This window comes from Chinchilla lanigera, unplaced genomic scaffold (genome assembly GCF_000276665.1).
Source record: "Chinchilla lanigera isolate Chin_1 unplaced genomic scaffold, ChiLan1.0 scaffold00047, whole genome shotgun sequence".
Classification (NCBI taxonomy): Eukaryota; Metazoa; Chordata; class Mammalia; order Rodentia; family Chinchillidae; genus Chinchilla; species Chinchilla lanigera.
Window position 1 is genome coordinate 8,125,506 of NW_004955448.1, and position 13,223 is coordinate 8,138,728.

A 13,223-nucleotide genomic window follows, 5' to 3' on the forward strand; every position below is an offset into this window, starting at 1 on the left:
TGACCGCCGGGGCGGCCGCTGCACGCCGCGTGCGCGTCCGCCCTGACGTCACCGCGCCGGCCGGCGCGCCAGCTAGTCCCTCCCGGCCGGCGCGCCCAGTGTGGGCTCGGGGCGAGGCCGCCCGGCTCGGACGCGTTTCGGTGCCGGAATGAGGGAGTGTCACGAAAATACCTTCCCCTGAGAGTTGTCAGGGTGGCGTCCCTTCGAGGCCTGCGTCCCGTCGGGCCGGCTCCTACCTTCGCCCGCGGGCCCGGCGCTGTCAGCTTCCGTGCGGGGACGGCCTGGGGACGGACTGCGGGCGGCGGGCGAGCGGCCCGGACGGCGCCGCCCCGGAGCGTCGCGCGGAAACAGGGACGCGCCTGGGTCGGTCCGGTGAAAAGCTCGCCCTCGGAGGAAGCCGGGCTCGGGTGCTGGCGGAGAGCCGGGGCCGGGCTGGCGGGGCGGCGGCCGCCCGCCTCGCTGCGTTGCGAAATCCCGGCCCTTGCCAGCACCGCGCGGTGACTTTCAGTAATCTGGAAAATCCTTAGTTCCAAAAATAATCTGAGGGCGAGGATTTTACAGAGGTGACTTGGTGATGCCCGGGAATGTTCATTCGTGTTTGCTACAGTTGAGCAGAACGGGAGAAATCAGTCTCAGGGTTTTTTCTTCCAAGAGGTAGCAATTCCCAGAAGTTTCTCAAATTCTAAATTAAAAACAATTGTACTGACCCAAAGTAGAGTACTGAAAAAAACGGAAAGAAAGGTGTGCACCTCGGTTGGTCCTACCGCTTTTTGTTGTTCGTTTTTTTGTTTTCTTTTTGACACAGGGTCTCGCTGTGCAGTTCAGGCTGGCCTTGAGCTCACTTTGTAGCCCAGGCTGGTCTGCAGTTTGTAACAATCCTGCTTCAGCCTCCCGAGTGCTGGGGTTACAGGCGTGTGCCGCCGCGCCTGGCTTGCCTTACTTTCTATCTCACTGTTGATCTCTGAGACCTGATCTGTTACATTGGTGAGGGTTGTTGCTTAAAGGCTTAATTGGTTACATAGTGAACAGTACGTAGGAATTTGGATCTACAGAACAAAGGGAGTTTGGATACATTTTATTTACTTTTTGGTTTTTGAGACAGAGTATTCAGGTTGGCCGTGAACTCACTATATAGCCTAGGCTGGCCTCCAACCCAAGTCAGTCCTCCTGCCTGCGTAGTAAAATCTCTACCCCCGGCCAGGCGTGGGGGCGCATGCCTGTCATCCCAGCGCTCGGAGGCTGCCGGTTTTTCAGTTTTACACGGCCTCTGATTGGAGTGTTGAGTCCAGAGAGTGACCTGGCTATAGCATTTAACCTCTCTGAGTGGTTCTTCTTTCTCCTTTCTGACCCGGCCCGGCTGCTTCCAGGGACTCTTCCCTCTCCAATATTCAGGAGCCATTTAAAGTGTTTAAACAAACTTTTAAAGTTTCTTTAAAAGCAGATTGTGGGTATGTCTATTTGCTTGTTTTGATAATTTGTGCTTCTGTAAGATGTTATTATTGGAGAAAGTTAGGTAAATGACACATGAGAACGGTACTACTTTTACAACTTGTTTTGAGTCCTATTTTTAACATGAAAAGTAAAAACCAAAAACTGTGATTCATTATATGTGCCACTGAAATACCAGGTTTCAATAATGAATTCACCTGTGCTTGTAATGACTTCAGAGTAATTTTAACTTATTTTAAAGACTTTTTTTTTTTTTGAGATTGGGTCTCACTGTGTAGCCCAGACATGGTGATCTTCCTGCCTTAGCCTCCCAAGTGTTGGGATTATAGGCATGTGTCATCATGGCTGGCTAAAACCAATTTCTTGATGGAAATTTTTTCTGTTTAGAGTTACCATTCCTTTCCAATGAGCTGGCTTTGTGAGTTCTTGATATATTTTATATTTTTAACCTCTAGGTCCGTGAAGTTTAATAAGCATAGGAGGGAGAAAAGTCCAAGGTGGGGAAGGAGAGAGTGTTGCTTGCTCTCTTATAGTGTAACTTTTCACTTTTTAAAATTTTTTTGTACTGAACTGGGACTTGAACTCAGGACCTTGTGCATGCTAAGAAAACTACCACTGAACCACACCCCAGTCCCCCCCCCCCGTTTTGAGACAGGTTCTCAATAAATTGTTCACGCCGGACTTGAACTTGTGATCCTCCTGCCTCAGCGCCATGAGTGGCTGGGGTTCCAAGTATGTGCCATTGTACCCCACTCCTACTTCTCCACTTTTGATATCTTAGCCCAGCTGACCTCCCTTCCTCCTACCTCCTGTATCTGGGAGTCATTTTCAGTAGTGCAGAAGTACCCAGAACAGTTGCACAACTTTTTCTCACTCGCTGTGAGTGTTCCCCTCTGATGTGAGCGGGACAGAAGCCAGCTCATGCTTTGTCTGGCTTCACACTTCCTTTCTGAGTAAACTAGCTTGTGACAGTGTGCTAACCACATACCCTGTTCACCTGTGCGGTAACCTGTGTGACCCGTATGGTGCGGTGACTGTAGAGCCCATGTGCCAAACTTACCTTGGGAGCCCCTTTAGGGGAACGTACAAGAAATGTTTCCTGGAAGTACCCTTTTACCATACCATACAGAAGAACATATCGGTATCACTGCAAGATTTGCACATGTTGTTTGTATCATACTCCTCGTGGGGTAAAAGACACAGCTCTGGCTGCTCTTCGGCTCAGTCTTCGGACTCAGTGCTGTGGTCTTTGCCCCAGGTACTGCTCTTCGCAGAGCTGCTGTGTGCTTGGGCTCTCCGCCTATCTGTGACCCTGTCGCTCTGCCTGTCTGAGATGCCCCGTTTGGCTCTCGGCCTGTACCGGTCCCTGGATCGCTGTGAGTCCCAGGGCTCAATCTCCAGATCGCTGTGCAGCCCCGTGCTGCCAGTCCCCCTCTGCTCCCCAGCTGCGTGTTCTTACGGCGTGGTGGCCGGGTGGAAGATGGGTGAAATATCCTACACCGTGGGTGCTGCTTCCAGCTCCCAGTTTATCGTAGGTGAGCTCTCTTCTGTCTTGCTGTGACTACGATAAAAGTCCACTTGTGTCACCTCAGTATATCCAAAAGATGCGACTGTCTTCATTGTCTCTCCAGGCTCGGCGAAGTTGGAAGAGATGGGTCAACATTTTGCATGTTTGGTCTGCATTCACTCATCAAGCGGTGATATTTTAAATTATAATTTCATTTTTAAAAACTCCATCTCTAGGCCAAGTGTAGTGGTGCACACCTGTAATCCTAGCTGTTGGGGAGGCTGAGGCAAGAGGGATACAAATTTAAGGCTGGTCTGGGCAATTTGTCTCAAAGTTTTAAAAGGGCTAAGGGTGTAGCTCAGTGTAGAATGCTTGCCTAATGTGGGAGGCCTTGGGTTCAATCCTCAGTACCATGAAAACACACACAAAAAATTGGAGTAATCCAGCGGAGGGAGGGCAGTAGAGCTGGTGGCCTGACTCCTTAAGGAGGACTGTCCTGTCCTGTTCTGGGTCAAATTCCGGGCAGATCATAATTTTAAAAAACTGTTACATTGTTTCTAAGTTATCTTGGGACAAATCTAATCCTGTTACTATCTACTTTTAAAATAAAAACATTAAAGTGAAAAGATAGTTATTCAGTAAGTATTCCGAGGTCAGAAAAGTAAAGCACGCATTTTCTTCACAGAAACGCACTGGTCGAAATTAATCCAGGAAAGTAAGGCTTTTTGTCAGCGTGAGGAAAAAGGGAATGTTAATCATCAGTCATTTTCAGAGTGACTTTGTAATGATGAGAGCAACCCAGCAGAATGTGTATGGCCATACAGGTGCCACAGGACTGAATAGAAAAGTCATTTACCCAGACAGTTCATGTGTAAAGTCAGAAACGCCATGGTTTCTGCTGTCATAAAAAAAAAATGTTTTTAAAGACAGTGTCTGTGCAGTGCAGGTGATCTTAAACTCACTATGTAGTATAGGCTGGCTTTGAACCCACAGTGGTCCTCCTGCCTCAGCCTCCTGAGTACTGGGATCACAAGCGCTACCCTGGGTGTTCTGCTTTTGGGCCTGCTGAGAGGTAGTCCTGAGGTGGAACAAGTGTAATTTTCTCATCTTAACAGTAAAAGAGAGTCTCCTCGTCCCCTTGCAACACCTTGAGATCACAGAGTTTCAAGTCCTTTGACTGTAGTCATCCAAGCATCTCAAACGCAGACTCATCTTCGTTGTTAGGAGTTACTCCTCTTCCTCCTGTTGCCCCTAACCCTGCCCAGGGCCTTGCACCTGCTTTACTACTGAACTGTATCCATAGCCCCTTATCCTGCTTTATTCTCTTTTGAGCACTAACTCCTCTTGGTCCTTCTCCGATGGTAAATCTTGATTGACAACTCAAATACTTGAGAGAGGCCTAGATCAGCACTGCACGGGTCTGGGTGAGTCTGGGTGGGTCAGGGGGATGTGGCCCTGGGGACTATGTCTGCCCCACTTCCTCTTGGGCTCTTGCCCTGCTCTCTGCTTCCTGGGTGCCACGGCTGAGAAGCTTTTGCCTACCATACCCTTCCTCTACAGTATTTCTGCCTTACAGCCAGCTGAGCACGGGCGGAAACCACTAAATCTATGAGACCAAGTAATCTTTTTCTCTCTTAACTTGTGTGTGTCAGATACTTTGTCCCAGCAGCAGGAAACTGACCAGTATACCTTTCTTCAGGGAAGGAAATTATTCTTGAGTCTTCCACTTCTGTTTGTCCTCGCAGCTGCCCTGTCCGCTGTTACCTCGAATCCGGATCATCACCATAGCCTCCCAGGTGGTCTCGGCTCCTGCTGGGATTTGATTTGTCAGCGTCAAGGGCCCAGGTATTAAAGGTTTGGCCCCTGGCTTGGCACTATTGGAAAACGGTGGAAACTTCAAGACCTCCCGGGAGGTCTTTGGGTCTTGGTGGCTGCAGTTGGGGGTGTGCCCTCACAGGGAACTGTAGGGCCCTGGCCTTGGCACCCTCTCTTCTGTCGCATGGCTGAGTTAAACAGTTTTGGCTCCGCCATTCACCCCTGTCAGGGTGCCTTGACAAGCCCGGATGCAGTGGGCTGATGACGGGCCATGGACTGAAGCCTCCAAAACTAGGAGCCAAAATAAACCTTTTCTCTCTGATTATCTCAGGTATTTGCTACCGTGATGGGGAGCTGATAGGTGTATCTCCACTTTCTTCCATCCTTTATCCATGCTGAGATATCTCTCAAATAGTCTTGAAACATTAGTTTGTATTTACCTCACTTCCTTAAATGAGAACTGTTTGGCACTTGAGCCTTTCTGCCATTTTTTTTTTTTTTTTAGACGCTCTCATTATGTGTAGTCACAGACTGGCCTTGAACTCACTGTGTAACCCAGGCTAATCTTGAACTTGCAGGAATTCTCCTGTCTCAGCTTCCCCAGTGTTGGGATTACAAGAGTGCACTGCCGTGCCTGGCTCCACAATCTAAATTAACCTTGCTGTGTCCACATCACCTCAACTTATTCCTCTTTATATCTAAACCAAACCAGCTAGACTTGTCTTCTCACTAACGCGTCATTTACTTTCCTGATTTCATTTTCCTTCTTTTTTTTCTCAAGCCTACAAGATTCTTCCTCCTTTCTGCTAATCAGATCCTACCAATTTTTGAGATTTGGATAAAGTTCTACTTGCTAGAAGCCTTCCCTACCTAATCTAGCTTTTGCTACTTTTCCCTTTTCTTGGACCTCTAGGGGAGAAAAAACTGTCCCTCCCCTGTAAGTGCAATAATTAAGCATATAAATTTATAACATGCGTAAGGGTATCAGGGGAAAGAAAAACCCAAGGAGATCTAGAAGCTTGCAGAGCCTCTTCACAGAGGAGCAAGCAGGCTGTGGCTGTATCAGAGGAGAGTAATGATTTGGGAAGAGAAGAGTGGACTGTCATAGAGTGGTAGTCATGGTGGGTCTGGGCCATTGTGATTGAATTTAATCTCCTTGTTTGATGAGACTTCTTATGAGAGCATGAGTGACAGCTGGATCTCTTCTGTATTTAGTTAGATTGGGAAATTTCAAAGAAAGTCCCTCCTTGCACTTGGATGATAAAAAGGCATAAGAGACATGCAAAAAAAGGAAAGAAAAAGAATATGTAAACAACAAAAAACTTTGGAAAAGGTAGTGAGATTATTCTGGATTATCCAGTGAGCCCCAGTCTAACCCTGTGAATCGTGTGTGTGTGTGTGTGTGTGTGTGCGCGCGCGCGCGCGCGCGTGTGTGTGCAAGAGAGAGAGAGTGATTGAGGCTTGACCTTAGGGAGCACTAAGCCCTTCTTACTTTTGAGTCGGGGTGTCCCTAAGTTTCTAAGCTAGAAGCCAGGCGTGGTGGCGCACACACAGTAAGGTCAAGATCTGCCTGAACTGTAGAGCAAGACCCTCTCAAAAAAGACAAAAAAAAAAAATTTCCAGGCTGGCCTCAAACCTTCATTCTCCTGCTTCAGTTGCCTGTGTAGAAGGGATTATAGACATGTGCCACTGAAGGGGAAAAATTACAATTTTAAATAAAAGCCTACCCAGGATGTCTGCCAAGACCAAATGGACATGTCTAGCAGGCCTGATAATAGCACTTCTTCCTTTGCATAAACCCGTCTTCACTGCTTTTGTATAACTGATGGCCTTGCAATGTGACTTAAAATGTAACACGACATTTCTTCCTCTGTATAACCCATGCTTTGTATACCTGATGGCTTTGTGATGTAACACAATGTTTAAACTCCCTTAGCAATCCAAGATGTCACACAACCCTCCAATCATATGCACCAAATCTGCCTGTGTACCTCCCTGCCCACTTTACCTTTAAAAGCCCCAAAACCCCTCCAGGCAGGGCTCTGACTCTTTAGGAGAGATCCTAGTCAGAAGCTAGCAGTGTAATAAACTGCCTCTTAAACTTTCTCGGCATCATTTTCCCTGCGTTTGGTGTGTTTTCTGTAACACTACTGCATTCTATTCACATGAATCTTGAAAAGGAGGGAGCTTTTCAGCTGTGATCAGAATCGTGGACCTGAAAGTACGGTTAGAGAGATGCTATGTTGCTGACCTTGATGCTGGTAGGAGACACGAGTAAAGAATTAGATGCTGCATCTAGGGGTACTAAAAGGCAAGGAAATTGATTGTCTTGTACAGCAACCAGAAAGTAATGGCTACCAGGTCCGCACCATCATTTTTAGCCCTGAGACCTGTGTCAACTTCTGTTCTACAGAACAGTAATGCAATAAATTTTCATTGCACTAAATTTGTGACAACTTTTTTCTGTCTTTTCAAGACAGGGTTCGCTATGCATTTCAGGTTGGCCTCGAACTCACAGCAATCCTCCTGCCTCAGCTTCCTGAGTGCTGATATTACAGGTGTAAGCCACCACACAGGCGACAACTTCTTACAGTAGCTACCAAAAACTTACGCAGGATGATTTGACATTTCCTAATGTTCCTTAAACATGCTTCTCAAACTTGAAGGTGCACAAAGTCACCTGAGGATCGTGTTACACTTTGAATTATGATGTTTGGGTGGAACCTAAGATTTCAAGCTTCTAAAATCACTTCCAACATTTCTAAAAACACATCTAGGTGATGCTGACACAGCCAGTCCAAGAACTATATTAAGTGTGCTTTTAAATCTTAGGTGATTTTCTCTCTTACTATCTTCGTGGGAGAACAACACAGTGGTTGAATACTAGCTCTGGACTTCACTACTGGATAAAAACTACTCGATAGCAATGTGACAGGCAAGTTACTTAATTTGCTTAAGTCATTTAAGCAATTATTTCAACTTTTTCACCAAGAAAATGGTGATAATACTTGATTAAAGATTGTTGCCAGGTGAAATCATTACAGATTAATGCATCTTGGAAATACAAGTTATTCACCTGCTGTGGCCCCATATTTGAGGCCTATTACAGTTCCAGGGACTTTTGTTGTCAGCTGTGAACCTTTCGTATTCATTTGACTTTTTTTTTTTTTTTCCTCCGGTACCGGGAACCGAACTCACGACCTTGCGCTTGCCAGGCAGGCGCTTTTGCCGCTGAGCTAAATCCCCAGCCCCTCATTTGACTTTAAACTCTTCATTTATTGACATCTAAGTAGCAGGTTCTATGCCAGGCATTGGGAATATGGTGATGAATAAGATTCTCCCTGCAAGGGTGATGTAACTGATACACATTTAAAATGTGATAAATTTGACTAATACTTTGTAAAAAGAAGAAGTTGGAAGGACTTCTGAGATGTATTATTAAATGAACAAAAGAAAGTTCCTGCACAAGGTGTATACTGTGATCCTTTTAGTATGAAATTAAGAATGTATAGGGGAAAGGGGAGGATAGGGTGGAGTAGTAAAAATTAGTGAGATGCAGTATGTATATGTACCAATTCCTCAATGATTTGGAATGATTACATCATAAACATACACCAGTAATTAATAGATTGATAATGTGTGTACGGAGCATGGGGCTGCAGGTACAGCTCTATGGTAAGAGCAAGTACTTACCTTGAAATGAGGTGAGAGACTGGGGAGTAGAGGTAGGTGGGGAACGGGCTTTCATGGTTAACTTTGTTCACTTTTTCAGTACAGTGAAGGATTCTTGCAATGTAGTGGAGAATGATTCTTTTATAAAACCCAATAAAGATCAATTACCAAAGTGAAAAATTAGAGAGTCATGCATGGTGGTACATGCTTGTACTCCCATCAACTGGAAGGCTGAGGCAGGAGGATCTTTGAGTTTGAGGCCATTTAGAAACAAAACTAAAGATAAATATAGTCTCTTGCCTATAGCTGTCATTGTTTTTTTGTTTTTTTTTTTTTTTTTTTTTTTTTGTCCTTTTGAGATAGGGTCTCAGTATGCAGTTCAGGCTGGCTTCGAGTTCACTTCATAGCCCAGGCTGGTTTTGAACTTGCAAAGATCCTCCTGCCTCAGCCTCCCAAGTGCTGGGATTATAGGCATGTGCTACCACCCCTGGTTTACATCTCTTTAAACTACAACAATTCCGTAATTATTTTTTGTTTTTTGTGACATTTTTTCAATTCCAGGCCAACTGTTTTGCAGCATGCCCCTCAATTTGGATTTTGTGAATTGTTTTCTCTTGAAAAGATTCAGCTTAAATATTTTTCCAACAATACACCATATGTGCAGTGCCCTCCATATTTTCCCATCAAGGCATACATGACACCCAAACAGTGTCCAATTATTGGCCAATGTTGATCACTGGTAGTACTGTCCACTATGCTGCTCTATTGTAGAGGTTTTACAAATTTTTTATTTTTTTTATTTATTTAAAAGAGTAAAAGAAGGATAACATAGTAATAGGGGGATTTAATTTACTGAATTACAAAGTGGTAGGACATTATCAATGGTTATTTTACCTATTGGTATCTTCAAGACAGTTTCTCAGGAAAACAAATAGACAACAGTTACAGACAAAAATGGTAGGAAATTATCAATGGTTGTTGTACTATACTTTGGTTTCTTCAAAGTGGTTTCTAGGGAAAACAGAGCTATACATGAGTGATCAATTAAATAATCATTGACTATTCTCAATGGTTGTTGAAAACAGTAATAAACATACATCCATTTATGAAATAGCATAGGAACAATACAAATATTACAGTTATGGACAGATTGGTAGGAAATTATCAATGGCTGCTGTAATACATGTTGGTATCTTCAAAGTGGTTTCTCAGGAAAACAAAGATGTGCAAGAAAGATCTAACAAGTACTTACAGCCTAAGGGTTGTGAAAAATAGGGGATTACCTCCTCATCAGTGACTCCTTTCACTGAGGTATGACAGCTGGAAGGAAGGCCAGGATTGAAAAGGACCGAGAGACTAGCACCAGTGTCCAGCAATAGGCTGTTTACTTTTTCCTCTATAGTCATGATTACTGGGGCTCCTCCATGGAGATGATGGTCTGGCCAGAGGGAGAAGGCAGAGTATGCCCTGGGCCCCTTCTTCCCTATTGGACCAGCTGGTAGGAGGGGTCTGAGCTCTGGGGCCTTCACTTCAGGGGGCAGTCTGATCTCTAGTGGTCACCATTACAATCAGGGCATTGTCCAGGGGCTTCTTACGGCAGTCCCTCTTGAGGGGGCCTGGCTTTTGACAGTGGTGGCAGATGAATGTAGTTGATGAGTTCTTCTTGGGGCCCTGAGAATCAGACTTAGGGTCTGTTTCTCTTAGTGCTGCAACAAAGGCAGCTGTTTTTTCTTGCTCTCTTTGTTTTCCCTCATTGGCCTTCTCCTCCTCACAGCTATAAAATACTGAGGCAGCAATTCTTACTAACATCTCAAGTAAGTTATCTGGGGCAAAAGCCATTTTTTTGGTAGCTTTTTTCTACTATTTGGGGCTAACTGAGTAATAAACTTATCTGTAAGAATAGTTTGTCCCTCTACTGAAGTGGGATCCAGGAAAGTATGCTTTATCAATGCCTCTTGTCTAAGCAAGCAGAGGGGTGTTCTCTCCAGCCTCCCAGCATATTGGGATCCCGCAACCATTAAGTGTCCTCTCCCCAGCCGTCAACACAGGCAGCAGGAACATGTGGATGAAGTCCTCGGCCCGCTAGTCAGTCTCACACCATCAGGTGCAAAGTGTCCCAGGCAGGTAACCTAGACACATACCTGCTCCATGAAGGCGGTTCTTCAGAATCTGAATATTGGGCACCCATGTAATCCATGAAGTTTTGGTGCAGACCTCTCCGGAGCTCCACCCGCTCCTCCACCGCAGCCTGTAGAGTTAGGGGAAGAATGGCCTCCCGGGGATCTCCCCAGGTATTGTGCAAGGTCCTCCTGGTTTCCAGCTCCTGAATGGCTCCCGCGTCCCTCTATTGTAGTGTTACTTCTATGGTCTCTAAATGAACAGGTGGCCTGTGGCACAATTCTTTGCCAACACGTAGCACTAACTACAGACATGACACACGTTGTTTCAAAGAAGAAAAATGGCCCACACTGAAATGTTGTACTTCAGAATTATTTCAGCAAACTTCTATTGAGCATCCACTGTTATGCTAGGGGCTAAGTAAAAACCAAAGTGGTAAACACTGACCGGAGTATATCTACTGCTAAAGTAGAGCTCTTTCTGGTGCCCAGTCTACTGCTCTTTCCAGGACAGCATCGCAAGGCTCTAGTGTAATGCTGCTGCTCTGACAGGTGTAACAGTGCGATGAAAACAATTAATGCTACCTTACTATGTAGTTAAAAGAATAGGCTTTCTCCAAATTCGCCATAAAGTGCTTTGGAGGGAACTTTGGGGTGATTTATGTACACTGTCACAGTCATCTCACTGGAAACCAAGTTTTGCCTCAGGGAAACATTTTATGATGCCAGTCACACTCATTAGGTAATCGGATATTGCGAATCGGCTACACCTTTTTATTTTGTTTTGCTTTTTTTCCCCGGTACTGGGAATCGAACTCACGACCTCACGCTTACCAGGCCGGTGCTGTGCCGCTGAACTAAATTCCCAGCCCCTTGGCTACACCTTTAAACCACCACAGGACAAGATTTTTCTTTTCACAAATTAGGAAACAATTCAGAAGTATCTATATGCTATACCTTGAGGATAATTAAAGATTGTTTTTGTGTGTGTTTTTGAGACAGGGTCTCACTATACAGTTCAGACTGCCCTTGAGCTCACTTTGTAGCCCAGGCTGAACTCGCAACGATCCTCCTGCCTCAGCCTCCCGAGTGCCACCACGCTCAGCTACTTACAGTTGATATACACATTCGCACTATACTGTAAAGGGTTTTATATGTATCACTGGACTCAGTAACCATCATTACTCCTCACGGGGGAAGCAGGGTTCAGTGGGAGGTGTTGGCTGCATCACTAATTTTTTGCCTTCACATTCAAGAATATGTAGCGTACATCTAACTTCCATAGCAGAAAATTAGAGGACTCTTAAACGTAATTTATTTGTTCTTTTAGACTGTCAATTCTGCTAGGGGTAGGTCTAGCTCAACTTACAACTAAAACCCAGAAACAGAGGTCAGCTTGCGTAGGCACTGCTTTTGGTGAGTCATAGAACATTTCCTGCGTCGCGTTTTGGGATCCGTGGGCCTTAGGTTTGGGCGAGTTCGGGGAGGTAAGAGGCAGCTGCAAGAAGGCCCGGCACGTGCTGGAGAAACTTCGACTCTACCCCGCCACCAGCAGGCCGCCCTGCCCTTCACCTTGTCCATACAAAAACCTTGCGGCACTGCTTGCTCCGATGAGCGACTTTCATTAAGGAAAATATTACGGCATTTCCTCCTCCCCGCCCCCCGTATCGGGCCCTGACCCCGAGCCGCGCGCTCCTTCCCAGCCCCTCCCTCCTCTTCTGAGACCGCGACGCCGAACTGTCGGGTGAGCCCGGTCTCCGCGGGCCCCAGTCTCAACGTGCACAGCAGCTCCGTGCACAGGCGCGCCCCGCCACGGCCCTCCGCAGTCTTTACACGGGCTGCGGCAACGCCGCACCGTCCACAAACCCCACTCATCGAAGGCGAGAAGCGCTCCCCGCAGCGTGAGCACCGGCAGACGGTCCGCGAGGAAGCCCTCTGCCCCTCCCGGCCCGGCGATCCGGGCCTCTGCTCTGCGCGGCCCCGCCCACCGGCCCAGGCCCCGCCCACCGGCCCAGGCCCCGCCCACCGGCCCAGGCCCCGCCCACCGGCCCCGCGGAACTCGCCCGGAACAACCCGGCGCGCGGGGGCCGGAAGACCTCCCCGCGGTCAGGCGGCGCCGCGCGCCCAGCTCGTCACTGCCAGGAAGCCGAAACCCGCGGACCGTGGGCGGGCGGGGCGCGCCTCACACCCGGAAGCACGGCCCGCTCCCTCCGCCAGCCCTTCCTGCAGCCGGACCTAACTCGCCCGGCTTCCGGCGTGCGGCCTTCCGCCCGGGCGCGGCCGTGACGTACGTCCCCGCCCTCTGCCGCCGCGGCGCCGTCCTCTTGTGACGTAGCGGCGCTCGCTTGCGCCTGCGCCGTGCGGGTCTGTTTTCGCGGGTGGCGTCCGCAAGGGCCGCGCGGGGTTGGGCGGAATTTCCCGTCGGCTTTCGGCTGGAGTAGGCGGAGACGTGACCTCTTGTAATTTCCTAAAACTTCAGATTAAGTCCTCACACTGCCCATTTCCTAATAAGGGCGGAACGTAGGCACGCCTCACCCTAATTGGTCGCGTCCGCAGTGGGGGTGTTGTCACAAAGGAAGCAGAGTGTGGGGTCGAGGTATCTGGCAGCTGAGAGGTGTGTGCGCGCCTGCTGTGGACGCTCGGAGGGAGCGTGAGCTTTTTTC

The 13,223-nt window shown here is 47.4% G+C and overlaps 1 protein-coding gene across 1 annotated transcript in view; it reads right to left on the reverse strand.

The window, feature by feature from the left end:
- Ccnl1 (cyclin L1) overlaps positions 1-407 on the reverse strand; it is a gene marked incomplete in the record, with an annotated part of 13,139 nt that extends 12,732 nt beyond the window's left edge. The window contains 1 exon segment of the mRNA XM_013518630.1: positions 16-407.
- Between the last annotated feature and the right edge of the window lie 12,816 nt (positions 408-13,223).